Below are 8,232 nucleotides of genomic sequence, written 5' to 3'. Positions count from 1 at the left end.
TGTGGATGACATCATGGAGAACACTAATTGTGAGCTACACTTCAAAATGAAGAACATATCCATGAAGGTGGCGGACGCCGTTGCTTATACAAATCCCCCTGAAGCAACATTCCATTACAACCCGATTCCAGCTGGCTATGCTCGTGTCGTGGTTGATGAAGTGGTAGACCAATATTCAACGCACTACTAGAAAAACGGCTATAGCTAATATGGACATTAATGGTGCACCATGCATGTGGTGCGCCACTTCTATATAGCAGTGGCGCACCAGATATGAATGCGCCATTAATGGCCATCTATCTATACATACATATACATACATACATACATACATACATATACTAATTACAGACTCACTAGAAATTACCACATTAATCAATAATTATGAGTCGTTAATCTGGTGGGACCGAGTTATTACGGTGAAAATTTGCTCATTTCTCAACTGTGAAAAAAAATGCTATTAATCTACCGATTCTTCCTCCCATTCTAAAAGCAATCTTCCTCCCGTAATAAAAGCATTCCATTAATCTACCGATTCTTCCTCCCGTGATAAAACCAATCTATATATCTTCAATTTTTTAAAAACTCTATCTACTCATAAACTCTAACCGTCTCCTTCCAAAAACAAAGAAAAAAATCTAATCTAATTGTCATCTCGCCCAATCTCGCGGTGTCACGATCCGGCAACCGCAGACCTGCTGCAGTCTCTTGTCATGTCCTCTATGGCGGCAGCGCCGTGGCAATGCATCCAGCTCAACTCCAGGGCCGACGACTTTAAGATGAGTTGGGACGTTGCCTTCACGTAGCTCGAGGGTGGCGCCAGTACCAGCGCCAGCGTCTTTGTCGGCATCAGCTAGCAGCAGGTCTACACCGTGGCGGAGTGCAGCTCATCAAAGATCGAGTGCGCGGCATGGCCCCGGCCAGGTAATCTAATGGCTTTCTTCACTCTCCCTTAATTTTCCTCACAAATCAAACACCTATTTGTGCAAGGGGAATCTCATCAAACACCTATTTGTGCAAGGACGCGACTAGCGGGCAAACGTCTGCCCGCTAGCGCCTCCTGGCAGCCTCCCGTATTAAGTAGGTTTCGGTCCCCTTGTCCAGATTTGGAAAGTGAGAGGGTCCACCGTCTCTTGCGTCTCTCATCCACCCAGCGAGAGGGAGCGCTCTCGACGCGCCGTTCCCACGCCCTTCTGCTTCTTCTCCCCACGCCCCTCTCCTCCCTTGCCCCTCATCTGAAGGTCCCTGTAATGGCTGCCACATATAGCTTGAGAACTGAAAAAGAGATCTATAAGAATCTAAACACAAAAGGGAGAGATAAAAAAGTGAACCATGGTGTATAAGAGGAAAGAGATAGAAGGTTTGACTTTTCCTCACCTTGTTCATCGTGATTGCAAACTCCCTTTCCAATGTTTTCCCCTTGTTTCTTCCATCTGCATGAGCAACTAGTATTGATTTGTACTGCACCTGTTGCAAGAAACAGTAAAAAGGAATTAGTGAGCAACTATAGCGGTTTTTTAAGTAAATCAAAGTATTGACAAAAAGCAAGTGCCAGTACATGAAAAGTGTTTCGTTTTCCTTTATCCAGCTGCTGGCAGTTGTCCGTTCAGAGAAACCCCTTGATGCTTTTCTTAGGTTGCTTTTTGTACTATAAATGTGTTGAAAAAACAAAAAAGAGCAGCCAAGTTCTAGGGTTTGTTTAAGCAAAACCAGTGTTGGCAGTAAGCAATTCTTGTGTGTTTCTCGCGTGCTAGAACTTGATGTGTAGGGGGGCAAAGTGTGAGCAACTATATCAGTTTTTTAAGCAAATCAATCATTGACAATAAACAAGTCAAGTCAGGACATGAAAACTATTTCAGTTTTCTTTGTCCAACTATTGGTTGTTGTACATCCAGAGAAACCCCTTGATGTTTTTTTCTTAAGTTGCCTTATGTACTAGAAGAGTGTTGAAAAAACAAAAAAGAGCAACAACTTCTAAGGTTTTTTTAAGCAAAAAATGAGTGTTGCCAGTAAGCAACTTATGTGTGCTCTGCATGCTAGAACTTGATGTGAGGGGGGGGGGGGGGGGGGGGGGGGTGAGCAACTACTGGGGCGCTTTTAAGCAAAAATGAAATGGGTGGGAGAAAGCAAAATCACAAAAGCCCATCGTTTTTAGTTTTCTTTTGTACAAAAATGGTTCTTCCTGGAAAAAATGCAGCAACTTCTATGGATTTGTTTAAGCAAACCTAGTGATACCATTAAGCAATTTGTGATATGTTGTGTCATTAACAGACCTACTAGGCTCTTCATATTCATTTTTAATGTAATCACTCAAAAAAATGTAGGCAAGTTCTGAGTTTTTTTAGGCAATTTCAAATGCAAAATCAGGTAATCAAGAACAGTTGATCCCCCTAGATAGTAAGGAACTAAGCCCCGGAACAGGATGTGAAAATTACCGGAGAGTACTTGGTGATGGTTTCCTTTTCTTGGGCATTTCTTTGATAGCTTGAGATTTTTGTAGGTGACTCCTGAGAAAAATATAAAATGAAATGAAATCACAAAGGGTGTGTGGGTTTCCGTAGCAAAAAAATAGCTACGGTGCTCCACGCCCCCCAACAACCAAAATAACGAAGCGAAAAAAGTGCTCGTAGACAAATAGCTAATAATAGTGTTGGGTGCATCTCAAACACACGACGATGAACCAAGCCCCACATATAAGAGAAAACACAAAGAGATGGAAAATTTTGCATCATTTTTTAGGCACCTACAAAAAAAAGACAAACTGGCTAGGCAAGTTTTTGGATGCTTGACAACCAAAAGGCAGGACTTTCTTGACTACTATGTGGGACTTGCTATGAGTTTATCTATGACTTGCCTATTGTTTGGACAAAAAGATTTGTGAATTCTCTGTTTACACACACGTAAAATGTCTAACACCCAAAAACCTTCCTACCCCAATAGTTTTTAAGTTGCTTGATCTCTGTGTGTGTGTGTGTGTGTCAATTGCTTGGTCTAGCTGTGTGAAGTTGCCTAGCCCCCGATATGTGTGTGTTTTCTGAACTATCAAGAGACTACATTTTGAGGACAAAGTTCTGCATCATTTTGAGGCAAATAGTACGTACACAAAAATGGTTAGGCAAGTTTAAACACATGATCAAAGTTCATGTAAACCTAGCGACACATTTGTACTCCCTCCATTCCACAATGTAGTGCCTATAGATTTTTATGAAAGTCAAACTTTGTCAACTTTGACCAAGTGTATAGAGAAAACTGTCTACATCTAAAATACCAAACATGTATATTCTGAAAATATAACTCATGATGTATTCAATGATGTGCATTTGGTATTCTAGATGTACCTACTTTTCTCTATAAATATGGTCAAAGTTTGTAATGTTTGACTTTTGCAAAAATCTATAGGCACTACATTATGGAACGGAGGGAGTATAAAAAACCAAGCATGGACTGCCTATCATTTTCTAAAGAAAAGAAATTCTTCCAACAACTCACACCAGCATATGTAGCAACAGTCTACTCTGTGTTGGGCAATTTTCGGCACTTTTCCGAGGCAGTCCAACTCGTGTACTCTGCTTATCAGTTTCCCAGATTACATATACACGAGCAATCGAGCATGCAACTCATGCCCCTCTGCCAGGCAACTTCCAGCTCGAGCCCTCCCAAAAATTGCCCGTTGTCACAAACCTGATGATGATGCTATCGCCATCAAAACCCATTCCCCCTCCCTCTCGTCCCATGCATATCGACCTCATCCCATGCAAAATCAGTGTTAGCAATAAGCAACTCTTGTGTGTTTGAGGCAACTCCTATTTTCTTGCTGAAACAAAAAAGATGGATAGCTTTGTGAGTACCTAGAAGTGGACCTTGAAGCTTCTTGCTTGGGCGTGTGCACAAAACCTCAAAAATATTGCTTTGACATCCTTTTAGAATTTAGTGAGGCCCTGCAAACAAAACAAACAATTTGTTTAGGCATGAATATCTACGAAACCATATTTACAAAACTCAGTTGATTTTTTTAGAGTAAACTTAGGTGATTTAGGAAAGTATTTTTTATATGTAGACAACTTATTCTATGGAAATAAAAAAAATTGTGCAAACAAAATCACTTTTTTTGCTAAAAAAATATATATCTTTGGCAACTCGCGCCAGCCTTTTTAGCAACTACATAACATGTGTTGGGCAAGTTTTGGGCGAAATAAAACCTAGCGTCTTAGGGGCGGATCTTTTGGGTAACTCACGCTAGCATCTCTAGCAACTAACTATCATACATTGGGCAAGTTTCGGACACCCTCGGGTCGAGTCATCGATGATTCCAGCCCCCGCATCTCGGGAGCGGTTCTTTTGGGCAACTCACGCCAGCATCTCTAGCAACTAACTATCATGCGTTGGGCAAGTTTTGGACTCTTTCGGCTCAAGTCATCGGCGATTCAAGCCCCCACATCTCGGGAGCGGATATTTGGGGCAACTCACGTCGGCATCTGTAGCAACTAACTATGATGTGTATGGCAAGTTTTGAACACTCTCGGCTCGAGTCATCGATGATTCCGACCCCCGCATCTCGGGAGCGGATCTTTTGGGCAACTCACGCCGGCATCTTTAGCAATTAACTATCGCGCGTTGGGCAAGTTTCGGCCACCCTCGGGACGAGTCATCGACGATTCTATCCCCCACATCTCGGGAGTGGATCTTTTGGGCAACTCATGCCAGCATTTCTAGCAACTAACTATCATGCATTGGGCAAGTTTTGGACACTCTCGGGTCGAGTCATCGACGATTCCGACCCCGCATCTCGGGAGCGGATCTTTTGGGCAACTCATGCCGGCATCTCTAGCAACTAACTATCGTGCGTTGGGCAAGTTTTGGACACTCTCGGCTTGAGTCATGGACGATTCCATCCCCCGCATCTCGGGAGCGGATCTTTTGGGCAACTCATGCCAGCATCTCTATCAACTAACTATCATGCATTGGGCAAGTTTTGGACACTCTCGGCTCAAGTCATCGATGGTTCCGGCCCCCGCATCTCGGGAGCGGATCTTTTGGGCAACTCATGCCGGCATCTCTAGCAACTAGCTCTCATGCGTTGGGCAAGTTTTGGATACTCTTGGCTCGAGTCATCAGCGATTCCAGCCCCCGCATCTTAGGAGTGGATCTCTTGGGCAACTGATTCACATGTGTTAGGCAAGTTTTGGACAATCTCGGCTCGAGTCATCGACGATTCCAGCTCCCGCATCCCAAGTCTCACCCCCGCGCTCAAAAATATTGATTTTCCCATGAAGATGGGACCCCCCCCCCCCCCCCCCCCCCACACACACACACACCCCTCTTCAACCTCCCTATTCCGCCTCTATCACACAGAATTATATATGTGAGTAGAAAAACACATGCTTAGGGGTGTCGATTTTGGGATACTTAGCGGTGATTTGCAGCCCAGTTCTTCGACCACTCGAGACAACGCTTTCCCGGATCTAGCTCCACCCCACTAGGTGGCCACAATGTACAAATAGCGCTGCCCCCTTGGCTCTTCCTCTTTCTCCGCTTGCTGGTCACCGATACTCCGACACCTCTCTCCTCCCTTCCGCTTGCTGGTTGTCGTAAATCATATGCCAAAATATATATTGTAGGCAACTTTCTGACATTATTAGGCAATTTAGTGTAGAAATCATTGACTAGAAGGAAGCATGGTGTTTGGCTAGAACTCAGTGTCCAAAAAGGGTGTTTGGCTAGAACTCAGTGTCCAAAAAGGTTATAGATTGACTAGAAGAAAACATGTTTATTTGTCATGACTTTCTCGGTCTGAAGTACAGTCCACAACTTCTTACTTTTCCTTGCTTAGTGATGTACTAATGGCTAACAAAAGTGCCAACAGGGGAACTGGTTCAGCTCCGACTAAGGAAGGAGAGCTAGTGAATTGTTCAAACAGATGGAACTGTCAGTGCACACATCAAAACAATATCCTGTTGTTAACTACATCTTGTGTGTGGCATCAACGACCACTGGAAGACAGAGAATCTTTCATTCAGATGCAGTGTTGCTTTCCCCTAGGAGAGTTTACTTTAATGTGTACTAAAAATAGCATAACAATAGTAATATGTGCTAATCCTTTGTAAAAATCAATTTGATTCTGGCGGCATTATTCAACACGCACTAATGTGCCTATACTTCTACACATATCTTGTAGTATTAGAAGTTTAGAACCAACGGACTTGTAAATGTATAAACCATCCAAGTACGCCTTTTTTATTATTGAACCAATGTGTTCTTGTACAAGTTTCAGTCTAGCTGATATGGACACCATATTCAATAGTAATGTTTAACTAGGCGGACAGACATATCATGCAATCAACTAACAAAATCATTAGGCAAGCAAATCATTAGGCTGATATGGATACCATGATCAACAGAAATGTTTAACCATCCAAGCAGACAACATTTCAGTATGTTACTTGCTATTTCAGATATATAGCACCTCAATGAGATGGCAAAATTGACTAACATTTGAGCCAACTACAGATAAATAGTTAGGCAAGTTTTGTACGACAAAAAAGGCATGTTCTGTGGGAAAGGACCTGGCAATTACTCATGGACTACTCATACTGCAAACTCTAGCGTAACTCAACACATGCACTTTGGCAAATCCAAAAATTGGTTCAGAACGGCTCACCCTGTGGACGAAGAGCGGGAGGGAAATCTACAGTGAGGTATTGCACCGCATCCACTGCTCCGTGCTTCTCGTCGCCGTCCACATGACCCCTGCAGGCATGGTTGTGGACGAAGAATTTGAGGAAATGCTTCAAGAGAATCCTCCCTATACTGTGCAGCCAGGGAATTGAACTGTAGGGGATCTCCAAGGGGCGCGTGAGCAGAAGGGGCCGTCGTTGGTTGGAATCTGCAGGGGGCGGCCGGAGCAGCCGCTTCCTCCTTTTGTTGTTGTTGTTGTTGGATGAGAAGGGACTGGGTCAAACAGGAAGCAAAGGTCCCAGCCACGGTTTGCATCAATCTAGCGAGGGATCGACGCGGCGGGGTGTAGGATGACGCCGGGGAGGGAGAAGCAGAGCGCGGGGTCGCTTCGCCGCCGGTCTGGAGCAGGGGAACGCGTCCGCTCATGCGGGGTGCTTCGTTGCCGGTCGGGGTGTGGGGGCACATCGGTGGAGAAGAAGGTTGAGGAAGGAGGGGCTCCGGCGCAGGATTTGGCTCGGTGGAGGCCGGCGAGCGCGAGGGCCAGGGCAATGGAGGCGAGCGCAGCAGATCTCGTCGGGCGTGGAGGAATGTGTGCACAGGGAGAGGGAGAAGGTGAGTTCGAGAGGAGTGGGGAACGGGCGCACAGCCGCACGGGCAGAATGGCTTCGTTTGTGTCGGCCCGACCGCCCAGCACCTGGAGGCCGCGATTTCGATCAAACGGCGCCGAAGGGTGTGTGCTCGGGACATCTAAACAGCAAAGCTTTGCTTTTAAGAATTTAGGTTTGTGCAAGGGGAATCTCATAGTATTATATATGCTTGGCATGGCACCACACAAGACACAACATACACAGATTGATCAAACTGGCCTCGGCAACATTAGGAAAGCTCATGTCTGATGTTTTTATTAGGCAATGGATGGTAATTTCTGTTGTGCAGGAGATGACGGCCATGGGATTATTCTCTTCTTTAGTTGTTTGTTCCAATTAATAGCAGAAGTAAGAGGAAGAAAAGGGAGCCGTCATATTGTATTGTACGGCATATTCTGCTAGCTACAGTAGCAGCCGAAAGACCCATCGCCGTCTGCCTAGCCACTTGGTGTTCTCACCATCGAGGACGGCAGAACAACAGAGCCATGCATGTCCGAGTGCCCATGGCCCACCGCGTCGTGAGCTGCTGCAGGCCTGCAGGGTGTCCTTGCCTCGAGCGGCACGTATGGCTGCCAGCCAAGACGTCAGTGATGCCAATGACATATGATGCCCGATGGAGGAGGTTCAGTAGCAGGGCATCATCGGAGATGACAGGGGGGATTCTTCAACGCGGGAGCTCGAACATCAAGTGTTGCCTGAAGCTGTGAGATGCTGATGCATGTGCCCAGTAGTTAGACTCCTAAAAGGATGAAATCGATCCAAAAGTAATCCTTCCACCACAACAGTAACGTATGCAAAGTGGCCCTTTGTCCAACTCCAATCTTGATCCATCCATGTTTGAGGTGAGAGAACATGTATGTCGTTGTTAATTCCTTTGCTGATGTCCCCCTGCACAGCTTTTTTATAAGAT

At 45.1% G+C, this 8,232-nt stretch overlaps 1 long non-coding RNA gene across 2 annotated transcripts; it reads right to left on the bottom strand.

Moving 5' to 3' along the window:
• Positions 1 to 333: 333 nt before the first annotated feature.
• Positions 334 to 7,356, bottom strand: LOC109735585 (uncharacterized). 2 transcript variants are annotated; one of them, XR_012201808.1, is made up of 6 exons: positions 6,659 to 7,356; positions 3,849 to 3,938; positions 2,436 to 2,507; positions 1,378 to 1,467; positions 885 to 1,275; positions 334 to 838 (listed from the first exon to the last, which is right to left on the bottom strand). It is a non-coding gene; the product is annotated as an uncharacterized lncRNA (long non-coding RNA). The 2 variants fall into 2 exon arrangements; XR_012201807.1 differs by adding an exon at positions 3,682 to 3,744 and having other exon boundaries at positions 485 to 1,275.
• Positions 7,357 to 8,232: the final 876 nt, after the last annotated feature.

This window comes from Aegilops tauschii, chromosome 2 (assembly GCF_002575655.3).
Source record: "Aegilops tauschii subsp. strangulata cultivar AL8/78 chromosome 2, Aet v6.0, whole genome shotgun sequence".
Taxonomy (NCBI): Eukaryota; Viridiplantae; Streptophyta; class Magnoliopsida; order Poales; family Poaceae; genus Aegilops; species Aegilops tauschii.
Note: the sequence above shows the minus strand (reverse complement) of the source record. Positions and strands in the feature narration are given on the sequence as shown.